The 14060-nt window shown below is 48.5% G+C and overlaps 1 pseudogene; it reads right to left on the bottom strand.

The window, feature by feature from the left end:
* Positions 1-5700: 5700 nt before the first annotated feature.
* Positions 5701-6336, bottom strand: LOC123611841 (uncharacterized; annotated as a pseudogene).
* Positions 6337-14060: the final 7724 nt, after the last annotated feature.

The raw sequence follows: 14060 nt of genomic DNA, 5'->3' as shown, positions 1-14060 counted from the left end.
AAGTAGAATAAAATGAAATAGTCATTACTTTCCCGGAAGTGGTTAATTCTTTCCACCCCCATAATGCTACTATCTGGTATTATTTCATGTAAGGGATCCATGTATAACTCAGAGGGCTTCAATATTTAAAAACAAACAAACAAACAGACCACTGACCCTTCGCCAAATCGGTGGTTGTCCTCACCCTTAATAACTGCCCCGCCCGCACATCGTCCCCTTCTGGAGAACCCAGCAGAAACAATTGGCAGCAACTCGTGCTGTTCTCACTTAAATTGATCTGTTCGTAGATGGCTTGACTGTGCTTTTTTTCTTTGACTTTTAAAGCAGTAATAATTCAGCACTGAAAAGGCTTGTGATATTTGTAGCTTGTGTTTCTCCCCAGGAACAAAGAAATCTGGCAGGACATACACACAGGTATATACGTACACACAGGTGTGGATCTGCTCTCAGAGTTACTCACAACGACTGTCTTTTAGTTGGAAAGTGTGTTTGGGAGATGTAGGGGCCAGAAAGCTGCTTCTGCGGGGGGTGGGGGAGTGGTCCCCGCCGTGGTGTCTTCTGTCCTAAGCTACTGCCCTGCAGTCACCCCGGTGCGTGCTCCTCTGCCTCACCCAGCTCACCCACAGCGTTTCCTCCTCCGCCCCCTTGGGTCTGGCCGGCCAGGAAGTCCAGCCACATCGGAGACGCCAAGCTGAGCATCTTCAAGGGCCCTGAACTCCAGAGAGAGCAGGTCTGAGGCTTGGGGCTACTTCATGGCAGGACCAGCTTTGCATTTTGGTTTAGAACTCCATAGGATTTCTTTGCCCCAAATGCCCTCATTGGTCTGCAGGTCTCCTGAAGGCTTGTCTGGTTCGCTGTGCCTCACTCTGCTAAACTCAGATGATAAGATGGTGGGTGAGACAAGAGGTTTGGTGACATCAGTTCTTGGTGATACGAGATACAAGCGATATATGCGCAATTTCTCAACACGCATGTGGCCCAAACACTTGCACACACAGCCTCTTGAGAAGTGAGAGCGACTTCTTTAATTTTTTTTTTAAGAAAATCAAAAATCATAGAGCCTTCCTTGCCATCTCTGAGCTGCAACTCCTCGTCCACCCACGTCTCCTCTGTGGAAGACGCGCTGCTGCTTAAGACAGGGAAGCAGGAGGGACAGAGGGCAGGTGGACAAGAGGAAGGTGGCGGGGGTAGCTAGAAGGCCAGCCGGAGAGAGGCATCAGAGAGGTGCAAACCGCAGAGAGCATCCCTGCCGGGGACGTTAGGGGACTTCCCGTGCAGGCCCAGAGGCCCCAGGTTAGAGGGAGAAACACAGACATGCCTTTGGGGACCTGGTAAACTTCAGCAGCTACTCATTTTGTTTCAGAAACGGGGAAGAGACATTTGCTAAGAGCTCCAGACTGGAAAGAGACAGTCTTTGAAGCAAGCCAAGGTCCTCTCAGCCTTGTCTGCTTTGAAGTTCTCTTGTCCACTCTCCCCTGGAAGCAGGGAGGCTCCCCAGTGCCTGGAGCAGAGAAGCTGTGCAGGACAGGAAGAGCCCAGGGAGGCACGCCAGGCCCTCCGGCACGTCAGCCTGACAGGAAGCGCTGCTGAGTAACTTTGGTTTTTGTTGGAAATCTTCTGTCATGTTCCTGTCGGGGCAGCCGTAGGGGGACTGTGGTTAGATTCCTCCGTCCTTGCAGTGGACAGGGACGGTGGCGTGGTGGGGATGAAGCAACAGACAAGCAGAGAAGTGACCTTGAGAGGAGGTGGAGCTCACCGCAGAGGGTTTTCTATTCGCAAAAGTGTTTCTGCTGTGGGGAGAGTGAGAGGCTTCAGCATGTGGAACAGGCCACTGGAGGTTCCAGAGGAGGGGCCCGCCCAGGCCTCCTGACTTGTGGCTTTAACTATCCAGTTAGTCACTGGCTTACTGTCATCCAAGTTTAATAAGCTTGACTGTGACCTGTGAGCAAAAAAAGTTGCCCAGGAAAAAAAAACAAAACCAAAAAAACCCAAAATAAAACAAAGAAAGTAACAACAAAAAACCCAGCTACTCTTTTTTTTCCTCCAATGCATCTTGGCCTTTTACTACTTCACACAATGCTTTAAATCTCTTGCAGACAGTATAGGAATTTTATAGGAAAGTGGGTAACTTGATCAAGTCACAAAAAAATACAAATGAGATATCATAACTCTAATTCTGCATCCCAGTCATGGTAATAATTTATGTCAAATACATTTTATGTAGAACACGATTGAGAGAGTTGCTCAGAAACTGTGGTTGACTTCTTCATGGGTCTAAATTTTCTGGTCATGTGGAAATAGATTAAATGCCAATTAAGGTTGAGTATCATTGGAACAGACTGAGGAAGACAGATCACCAAGCTTATAACTGACTTCTCTGCCTTCCTTTGCAGCCCAAGATTGATAAATGAAGACCAGTTTTGTATTTTTCTTTTTACAGTCAACAGAAACTCCATGGTTTCTGCATCCATAGCATATATTTGAAGCCCAATTGCCTCAAGGGAGGGGCAGGACACTCGGAGCCCACCAGCCCTGGAGAAGTGGGGACTGCCTACCTGTTCCTTTCTCTTCTTTCTTTAGAGCTGAAATCTTGGACACAGGGCTGTGGGCACAGGCCAATCCAGTTAAACTGGAAACACTTAGGAGCCAACAGCCTGTAACTGCTCAGAGAGAAGTTTCACTAGCACAGAGCACCCTTGGAAAGCAGCACCCAGATTTCCCACCCCGATGGGCTCTGGCCTGCTCACCCAGTTTTGCCTGGGAAGCAGCAGATCCTGCTGGCCCTGGTCCCCTGCCCAAGCCCCGACAGAAACAGGCAGGTTTTTGTCCCTCGACCTTGGAGCAGAGCCTAAGGCCCAGTGCACAGCTCGGGCTTCCCTGATGAGAAACCTGATCCTTGGACCTAAACACTCTGCTCCTTGTGTTTTGCACAACAGGATGGTCCTGCTTCTCGCTCAGCTCAGCGAGTCTCCTGGCTTCAGTTTCCCTCCTGAGCACCTGATGGCTGTCGGTTTACTGTGACTCACTGCCATTGTATCTGCTGGGCTTAGATTTCCAGCATCTCACCAGAGTGGCCGGGACCCATCTCCCAGGCAAGGCTTTCCACGCAGAGGCTGCCAGGCCAGCTGGAGAGGAGCCCTCCAGTCCATCTGTCAGCATTTGAACAATCTCAGCCACAGGTACTTCTCCTCCAACCTCCTCGAGCTATTTTAGTTTTCCTGAACTATGCCAGCCAAACACGCCCGGAGGCCTGCTCCGTCCCAGGCAGGATACGTCCCCTTGAGTGCTCCAGGAGCCCCACCACACTGGTTTCTTTGTGAGGTCATCTTTGCTGTGGTGTCTGAACACTTTGGCCTCCTTCCTGGTAGCTTCACACATTCTGGTTTGCCAGAATTCTGAAGGTGTTCAATTCAGTAGAAGCATAAGGATCTTCTGAGCCCTCGTATCTGTGCTGCACAGTGAGGAGGACACACAAGTCCCCAGAGGGTAGTTAAGAGTTGTCCAAGGTGGGTCCATCAAAAGGGAGTCCCAAAGAGAAAGAATTCCACTGTCAGTTAGATTGGGGAATCTTGATCATTCAAAACACCTATTACTATATTAAAGTTTCTGAGAAGTCCTGCAGTAAAGAAATTCCGTTCCCCTTTTTAAACTCACGATTTCCCAAGCCTGGCATGATAATGACCAGGGACTCTTTTCATATCATACCTACTGACATCTCAAGGAACTAACTGATGCCTTTTGGAATATACTTTAGGAAATGATTTAAAAGTGGTTTTCCATAGGCAAAACATTATCTCACATACATCTCAGCAATGTTCTCCTAGAGCAGTCTACCCAAGCAATAGAAATAAAAGCAAGAATAAACAAATGGGACCTAATTAAACTTACAAGCTTTTGCACAGCAAAGGAAATCATAGCAAAAAAAACCTCAACAACCTATGGAATGGGATAAAGTTTTGCAAAAGATGAAACTGACAAAGGCTTGATCTCCAGAATATATAAACAGCTCACATGACTTAATAAGAAAAAAGCAAACAACCCAACCCCAAAATGGGCAGAAGACCTAAACAAGCAATTCTCCAATGAAGACATATGAATGATCAATAGGCACATGAAAAAATGCTCAATATCACTAATCATCAGAGAAAGGCAAATCAAAACTACAATGAGGTATCACCTCACACCAGTCAGATTGGTCATCATTCAAAAGTCCACAAACAATAAATGCTGGAGAGGCTGTGGAGAAAAGGGAACCCTCCTACACTGCTGGTGGGAATGCAGTTTGGTGCAGCCACTGTGGGAAACAGTATGGAGATTCCTCAAAAGACTGAAAATAGACTTACCATATGACCCAGTAATCCCACTCCTGGGCACATATCCAGAAGGACCCCTACTTCAAAAAGATACCTGCACCCCAATGTTGGTAGCAGCACTATTTACAATAGCCAAGACATGGAAACAGCCTAAATGTCCATCGACAGATGACTGGGTAAAGAAGATGTGGTATATTTATACAATGGAATACTACTCAGTCATAAAAACCGACAACATAATGCCCCATTTGCAGTAACATGGCTGTCCCTGGAGAATGTCATTCTAAGTGAAGTAAGCCAGAAAGAGAAAGAAAAATACCATATGAGATCGCTCATATGTGGAATCTAAAAAAAAGAAAGAAAGAAAGAAAGAAAAAGACAAATGAACATAAATATAAAACAGTAACAGACTCATAGACATAGAATACAAACTTGTAGTTGCCACTGGGGAGGGGGTGGGAAGGGACAGACTGGGAGTTCGAAATTTGTAGATACTGACAGGTACATATAGAATAGATAAATAAGATTATACTGTGTAGCACAGGGAAATATATACAAGATCTTGTGGTAGCTCACGGTGAAAAATAACGTCACAATGAATATATGTATGTTCATGTATAACTGAAAAATTGTGCTCTACACTGGAAATTGACACAACATTGTAAACTGACTATAACTCAATTTAAAAAAAAGTGGTTTTCAATCCACGAGGTATAATCAATCTCCAAGGAGTATTTGGACCTAGGCAGTGGGATTTTGGGTTGTCACAAAGACAGGGAGGTGCTGTTGGCGGTTACTACAGGAGGGAGGCAGGGAGTGATGCTGCATCTTCCGGCGACGCGCCCCACCTCACTAAGCCAGGAACAGTCTGCCCCAAAGGCCCTCAGCACTCCCCACCCCACTGACAAGCAGCCATTGGACAAGTGCTCAGCACTGAGTTTCCAACCCCCCTCTGCAGGTTCAAACACCTCGTGGCTGTCTTCTAGGTCCCCTGGTTCCTTGCTTCCTCTTGTTGGGATGCCTGCATGGCGCTACTGGGCAGAGCTCAGTCTTGGCCTTTTGTGGGTCTCAGGTAGAAGCAAGTAGAGAGCAGGGCTCCACAGCTCCATCTACTCTGGAGATGAAAAAAGTGTTCAAGCGGTCCCTGGAGGATAAAGAGGAAGGGGCTTATCTGCCTGAAAATCCTTTCACCTCACCTCGCTTGGCAGGGAAAGGGCGCCTCACGGCCCAAGCCTAAGCGGAAACACCTGGCGCTTAGCCAAGGTCAGGTGACCTGAGACGTGAGAAGGGCGGGTTCAGCCCTCCATCCTTCCGGGGTAAAGCAGCAGACACCAACGTCCACACTCTGCAGCTCAGAGTCAGGGGATGCGGTCTGTCCCCGATTCGGTCAAAACAGAAAACGCCCATGGCAACGGGCGCTGCCTGAAACTGCAGAGTGTGTGTTTCACAAAACAAGGGTGGCTCATCCATAGTCACCCCAGGGGGATTCTGGCCCTGTGCCCACGAGGCGGCGGGTCCTCCTCGGGGCTGGCAGGTGGATCCCCGCCGAGCTGGGGGGCTTGCGGGGCGCCACCGCTGCCCCTGGCGGGAGGAGCCACGGGGCTGGGCCCCCAGGAGAGATGCAGGCGATTCTGCCCCGGGAGCCAGTGGCCCGACAGCTTCCACTCCCGCGCCGGGAGGATCAGCGAGCAATCTGACTCCGGACAGAGAAGTGTGATCACCATCAGCCTCCTGTCCTACACACAGCGAAAGAAGCAACGCCTGTAAATTTGCTCCTTGCAGCTCGCGTCCCATTTCTGCTCCCCTCACCCTCTTGTAAATATGCATGATTGGGTGGTGTTCTCTGGAGCCTTCAGAATGATCCTCTCCCAGCCGGGAACCTTTGCACGTAAATTGCTTCTGTGCCTGTTCTCCCCTTCCTCTTTCTCTCTCAGGATTAGTGTGGGTGATGGGGTGGTGCTGCGTTTTATATTTATATTTTTTTAATTTCAAAAATGACCTTTGGGGCAAAGTCCTGCCAAGTGTTCAGTCATATAGCCCCATTTGATAGACTAGGACACGCAGACAAAGTGAGATCACATTTAAGGTCACACAGCTGGTGAGCTGCCAACTGAGGCAGAGAGCACTGGTGCCCCACACCTTGGGCATTAGGCCACCCAATTCACTATCATTTCTCCTTCTTTAATACCCATTGAAGCAAAATGTTGATTTTTCTCCCTGTTAAGAATTATTAAAACTTGCTGGGGGAGGGGGAACAAAAAGACCTTTCAGTATGAAATGAAAGCAAGGTCTAATGAGCCCATCTGGGGTCATCTGGCTCTCTGGAAGGTAACTCTGACTTACTATTTACTATTAATTAGAGTCCAGACATGCATAACGCTGTAAAATTAGATGGACTGCGCAGAAACTGTTAAAATGTAAATGGCTTTTCTGTTCAGTAGAGATGCAAATGATACCTATCTGGTAGAAAAAAAAAATAACCCCAGAGGTTATAGTTTTGTTGCCCTGTTGGACATTAACCAGTTTTGTATCTAACTTTGCAGTCTGGCTTCAGCATTCCTTTTTGTTCTCTGAGTGCACCAAATCTTCGTTCTTATATCCTTTATAAACCAGCTTTGTCACCTTCTACATTCTCTCTTAAAATAAATGAAATCATTGGCCCATATTTACCATCTCTGTCAAGGCTCATGTTCCTCTGCCTCTACATTCCCTAACAATCCACCATCAGCTTGAAATGCGCGCTAAACACACTTGTTGATTCTCTGACCCAAGTGGAGCACACACACAGCATCGGCAGGGACCTAGGGATGTGTGCTCACCAACTTTGCAGAGTAAAAGTAATGTCTATGATGGTCAGAAACACACCAGAACTATCAAAAGCATACAAACTCAACAAGTTACTCCAAGTCATTTCTGCCCTCCCCTTCTCACATTTTAATTATCCCATGTCTATGATGAGGAGTGGGAGGCTCTGGCCCTCAGGAGCCCTGCTACACCCCTGTGAAGAACTTCTGCCCACACACAGTCATACCCATGACCCCGCCACCCTGCTGCGCCTGCTCCAAGCAGCTTGCCCACTTACTGGGTGGCCGGCCAGTGAAGGCTCAACCCGGTGACACCAATGAGATCCTCTATCTTGGCAAACTTGACAAGGAGACTTGGAGGGACCACTGGCTAGTAAAGGAGACAGAGACAAAGCAGACATGTGAGGTCCTGAAGCAGCAGACATGTAAATAAGAAGCAGGAAGAGCCGGGCCAGAGAAGGAGTCCTTGAATTGCCCCAGTGACAAAGCACGAAGGCAAGGATGGATGGAGTTTGCTGCTCAGCTCGCAGGATGATGGTGTGTCTGTTTTTCAGGGTTTTGTTTGATCTTGAAAGACCTCTTGGTTCCTTAACTATATCTGGGGCTCTGTCCGGCTCCACACAGGTTCTGTGTAGCTTCTCCTGGGTTGCCATTAGATCTGTCATTTGGTCTATGGCCCTTACTTCCTTATCTATGTGTGGCCTTAAAATAAACCCTATAATGTTTAAGGACTTAGTGGATCTCTGCTCTTTCCAATGTAAGACCTACTCATCTTTTCACCTTTTCGAATAACTTAGTAAATTAAATAATAATTCAGGACTCTTTATTACCATTTGTTCAGCCAACATTGTTCAAGAATTTTCTAAGAAAGAGCAGGTTTTCCTGATTGGAGCTGCCCTTCCCCTTTGCATCCCTCTATTCATTTCTGCTTAGTCATTCATTCATTCATTCCTTCATTCATTCATTCTCTCCACAAGCACACATGGATTCTAAAATGAACAAGGCAACATTCATGCTTTGAAGGAGCTCACAATCTTGTAAGGACCGTGCCATAAGAGTAGGGTGCAGAAGGGAAGAGAAGGTTGGGTGTTGCATGCACCCCAGTGTGGGGACACAGAACCTGGGGTGTTGGGAGGGGTGGGGGGCGTGGGGAAGGCACTCGCTGGCTCCAGGGTCTGGGCTGGCAGCTTTCCTTCTTGGCTCTCCCACGGATGCTGGCTTTCATGCCTCTGGCCTGGTACCACATGTAACAAGAGCCACATGTTCAACTTGGGTTAATTAAATGGTGGCCTCAGCAAATTTCTGGTCCTGCTTCTGATGCTTTTGTGTTTTAATAACGTTAATATTTGTTACCATGCATGGTTTGTTATGTTCTACCCTGCGGCTTAGATTCTCTTAGTCTGTGAAGTTTAAAGGTTGTGGGACTTTCTGGTCTCGATTTTTAAAAACAAGGATTATTTTTTATTTCTTCCTTGAGAATATATCTTCCCTCCTCCAGGTTAGACCTGGGAGGGTCCACAGTCTTGATTTTTCTGGGAGATGATCGCAATTTTAGGAAAAAGTGTAAGAAAAGCTTATGCTGTAAATGCAAAGACCCGATTCTCAATTCATAGAAACTGCAGAAATGCTTACATTTGCAATCCAGTTTCTAAGTGCAGGTGTCCAAGCGCTCAAGATGGCAGGGAGGAGGGGAAGGGGGTGTCTTTTTCTAGGGATGGGCCTCTCTGGCTTGGCTCAGCCCCTACTCTCTCCAGGGGCCACACTCAGCCCAGCCCAAGGGTGCAGGTGGGAGGGGCAGCCAGGGCCGGTGAGCACGTGTGTAAGTGACCCTGACCCTGTTCTCTAGACCGCAGAGGTCTGCAGAGACCACCCTGGCCATTTCCCACTCTCCCACGAGGACCAGTGCCAGTGCTGGTGACCTAAGGGCAGATTTGGGCATTTTTATTTGGGGTTGGGGGGCGGTTGTCAAGAGTGATGTAGTATCCCTGTGACCTTATGCAAGTCCCCCAAAGGGCAGATCGAAGCCTCTACTTGCTCCTCAGCAAGTAGTGCCGGCCAAGAGAATGCCTGCTTCATAAGGTGACAGTGACACAGGATGATGATGGAGATGACTTCCTCGGGGAAGGGGGACAGAGGTTGCCTTTCCAATCCTTATATCTATAAACTTGGGCTGGGGCGACTTTCAGACACAAAGGGGACAATCCCGGCGGTGAGGCCCCAACTTTTTCCTTGGGCAGGGCATCTAGGCACTTCCCTGGGGCCTCCAAACCCCAGGCAGGAGGGCGGGGGTGGGGCTGACAGCGGCACAGCCCGCCCCCCCCTCCCCAAACCTAGTGCAGTGAGACCTACCTGGCCATCTGGCTGGGCCGGATCTGCTGGGAGCTGGGGCTCCCCTTGGGCACATCCAGCACAGGTCCCTCACCTCATCCAACTGCTCTTTACCTCCAGCTCTTGGGTCGGGAGAGATTTGGCCATGATTTCAAACAAGCAATGAGGATTCAGAAGACAGGCTTATACCTAGTTCCAAGGCCGTTGCCACGGTACAAGTGGCCACACCCTCCTAGCTTTCAGTTTGGAAAAAAACAAATGCCTACGCTTCACCTCCACCCAACAGTTTCCCTTCCTGAGTGTCTCCCGGTGTCTCTCTCTAATGAAGAGCACTGAAATTAGTAAACCAGGTTTGCCTCCTGGGCGGGACAAATGAAACCCAGGTGCCCGTGAATGTAACAGATTTGAAAACTTGTGATTTCAGTGGCACAGCCTTCTCCAGATTTTTCCTGGGAGTGTCGCCCCGCCCCCACTCCCTAGGGAGGCTGACCCCACGGAGGCGCAGGACTGACATGTGACCTGGTGGCCAGGCTCAACACAGACCATCCGCCCCGTCAGTCAGCAGCGTGTCAGAGACAGGCCCAGGCCCAGGTCAGTTAAAGAAGAGGTAGTCCCAGGATTTTTACTGAAACGATTTGGAAACGATGGTCGGGTTTTCCACAGGGCTTGCTGGGCCAGAGCTAGGTGACCCTATGGTGCCTGGGGCCATCTTGCCTCCTCTTGGGGAGGGGGAGGCCTGTGGAGGAAAGCACAGCTGATGGAAAGGTGCAGGCACCTGGGTCCAGCTGTGTGTGGAGCCCTTGGTCTTCCCAGTTAGATGAGCTGATGAGTTATGATTTTTTTGCTTAGGTCCATTTGATAAGAATTTATACCACTTTCAATTTAAAGAGATCTGAATGCTAGCTGGCTGAGGTATACACTACTCTGTAGCAATTAAGACTATGTGTTTCTTCAGGAAAAGGAGAGAAAAACGGGGCAGAGGGGAGAGAATAACAGAGAAACCCGGGCGGAGAGGCTGGAGTCTGTAAAAGGCTGCCTTCCCACTGCTTATTCAAACCTTCCTCTCCCTCCCTCATGACCATGTCATCTGTCTCTACTGCGGTTTTCAAAACACACTCTCAAAGAGGAGACTTGCTCTGGTCTTGCAGAAATTTTGGACCACAGTGAGGTTTTTCTCCCCAAGGATCCCTGGTATGAATCCTTCCAGAAGTTGTTTTGAGCTGATGGCAGTGGCTGTGGGGAGCTGTGATCTGGATCTCCTCCTATGACTTGGAGTATCATTCTTGGGGTAAGTGTTCCACTTCCAGAAGAGTTCAGACCTTCAGTGGGAAAAGCAGCCTCATGCCCTACCCTTGTGCTGGTGAGAATTAGATTCAGTTTGTAATGACCACCCCCCTCCACCCCCAAATGCTGAAAACAAAATCTATTTCTTTCTCCTGTAAGAGAAGTCTGGACTTAGGCTTCAGGAAGTTGTCTAGAACCCAGTAAATCTTTATCTCGCCTTCTCATCTGCAGCTTTGGGCATCGTCCCTCCTCCCTGATGCTCCCCCGTTCCTCCCACCCCTACACACCACGTTCGCTGACATCATTGTACAGAGAGAGACACGACCAGCAAGAGAGGCTGAAAGACACCCTTTGTGTGCCAACTAAATATTGGGGGGGTCCACTGCTAAGGAAGAATGGATACTGGGGGACCCTAGGAATCTTGGCCCTAGAAGTTCCCCCGAGATGGGCCGGATCAAAACTCTTCACGGGAACGGCTCCACTGCTGTGCTGCCAGTGGGGGTGGAACCAAGTCCCCCTCAAACTGAGCTCCCCTGCTGGGCTGATGATGAACCTCTCCATCCAAAACTTTGTTCCCTTCCTTTCCTGCCTCTGTTCCCCTCAGGACTGAAGTGTATCAGAGAAAAGGGGGGCACTGAAACAGCAGGACCCTACAGGTACAAAAGTCCCTCCAGGTTCCCAGTTTCTTGTTTGTAGAAAAAGGAATTATAGTCTCCTCAGCCTTCCCTGAGTTCCAAAGAGCAGGTACAGGCAGTTCCTAATTAGGGACGTGAGGGAATGCAGAAACAAAGGTAAAGCAGTTAAGCAAGATAAGTAATGACCATAGTTTAGAGATAAAACCAAGTCCTAGTGCCCCCTCAAGGGATGTACGTCACAATCTGACTCAGACCTTCGAGTTGTTCTGCAGAAGCTAAGACCTCCACCCAGGTGGAGGATGGTAGCTACACTGAGATCCCAGACTGGCTGGAACCAGCAGGTTGATGCCTGAGATTCCTGGACCACCCTGTTACTTCACCTCCAGCCAGTCAGAAGACAGTCATGCACCCTGAAGTTTTCTCCCCAACTTTGCCTTTAAAAACTCTTCCCTGAAAGCCATCTGGGAGTTTGGGTTCTTTGAGCATAAACTGCCCTTTCTCCTTGCTTAGTGCCTGCAGTAAACACTGTACTATCCTTCACCACAGCCTGGTGTCGGTATGGCTTTGCTGCTCGGCAGGTGAGTGGACACAAGTTCAGTTCAGGAAAAGGGCCACTGGGAAAAAGAATAATTAATCCCATCTGTATCAGTTGTATGTGTAACACCCTCCAGTTATAAATGTATGAGAATGGCCTGGGACCACCTGAGGAAACCTTCCCCATCATTGTCTGTCCAGACCATTAAGCAGTCACTGCCCTTAGGGAGTAAGTCCTCAAATCTTATCTCAATTTCTCAAGGACATCTGGACTTACGATGATATTAGGTCCACAGAAATGTCTTAGGAAACTTCCAGGGAGCCAGAGAACAGGCAAAGGAGCTGTGTCCTGGCTTGACCCCGTCTCAGCTGAGGTTACACAATAGCAGCTTTCTTAGGAAAAAAAATAAGAGTGGGAAGAGTTTCCTGATGTATTTCACTACCATTTGATATGAATAAGTGAACTGTGGGATTCCACCCAAGGTTCTGGGACAGAGCTCCTGCAGCTCAGGATCGCTGTAACCACACTGGCAGATCATCCACACCCAGCCAGCTATCTGAGGGAGGACGCCCACCTCCCAGTCACTGCTCACCACTGGCAAAGTGCTTAAAATGCTGGTTGGCACTTGGTAGAGGCTCAGTAGATATCAGTAGAATATGGGCCTGAGTATTTCTAGGTGAGAAAAGCACTGATCATTATCATCATTATTATTTTATTAAATATTTATTACACATTTACTGTGTATAAGGGACCACTCTAAAAGCCATAGAGGGTCACAGAGATGAAAAAGATACCATTCTTGTCCTCAAGGAGTTTACCGTCTAATAGAGAAGGTAAGAATTGTGTCAGAAGGCTGTTTATTTCAAGTCAATTATCAAAACAAAATAAAAATAACCAAGAGAAGCTGGGGTCCTGCTTCCTGCATTTCTAAGTGTCTTTGAAGAGGCTGGTTTCTAAACCCCCAGGCCCCTCTCCTGGAAGAGATGGTAAGGATTCAATGAACTTCACGTGGGCCGGAGCTTGGGGAGTCGCAGGTAGACACCTGGGAACAGCAACAGTGGTGCCTTCTGTTTGCCCCTTCACCTCCCACTCCCCAGCTGAGCCTCTGCCTCAGTTTACCCGTCTCCGTGGTGAGAACAACTCCGTGTGTTTCTTCCCCAGCTCCCTCCCTCGCATTCTGTGCTGGTGAAAGCGATGGTCATTGTGAAGCAGGTGGAGCTTCCTGAGAACTGGTTTTACATCAAATCTTTGTTGGGAATATAGGAGTGAAACAGCTGGCTTTTCAAAACAACTGTTTCATTTTGAGTTAGTCTTCACATGAGCTAGTCCCAGGAGACATGACGAGGGAGGGGACAGCGGGCAGCAGAAAATGCCCATGGGAGAGTAAAACGAGATGCCAGAAGACCTGGGGAAGGATTTCCAGAGCCCGTTCCTCAGCCAGCAGACAGCTGTGGGCAGCTCTTTGACCTCTGGGCACCCTGTCCTCCAGGTCTGTACGTTGGGCAGTGCCATCCCAGCCCCAGGGCCGCTCTCCTCCCCACCACACAGCAAGTGTGTACGCCCAGTCAACAGGGACTTCAAAATCGTGCACATTTATGTTTCATTCATTCACTGACACATTTGTTCATTCTCTGCTTTTTCAGCGCTTACTGAGCGTGAGTAGGTGCCGTCTGGAAATCTTGCCTCCATTTGCTACCAGGAAGGGTATGTATTTGCATCAACCTTTCTGTACAGTTAGTTTCATTTCCCAAGAGCGGTTTTGAACTTGAAAGTAGATGTTACTCACAACCTTTTCTGAAAGCTGTGTCTTGAGTTCTCAGGGAAGGACCCACTTCTCCAAAGAGGTCTTACACATCCTTGGCCCAGGTGAGCACCCCCTTCCTGCACATCCTCACTAGCGTTCAGAAGACACAGAGGTCCCCAGTTGTCCCCAGGGATATCAGAGCTGTTTGGCTGCAACTAACAATGATTCTTTGTGTCAATGGGGCTGAGTCACCTGACAGGTCTGAAATGTAACTTCCTCCTCTGGGGCCAAGGGAACTGAATCCGAAAGACTAGAAGGATGGGTCAAAATGAAGATAAGATTTTAAAGGAATCAAAGTAGATCAGTGGTTAAAAGAAAGAAAAAAAGACAAAAGAAGGAATCCCATCTCCTTGGTTT

This window comes from Camelus bactrianus, chromosome 6 (genome assembly GCF_048773025.1).
Source record: "Camelus bactrianus isolate YW-2024 breed Bactrian camel chromosome 6, ASM4877302v1, whole genome shotgun sequence".
In the NCBI taxonomy this organism is placed as follows: domain Eukaryota; kingdom Metazoa; phylum Chordata; class Mammalia; order Artiodactyla; family Camelidae; genus Camelus; species Camelus bactrianus.
This window is presented reverse-complemented; position numbering and strand designations above follow the sequence as displayed.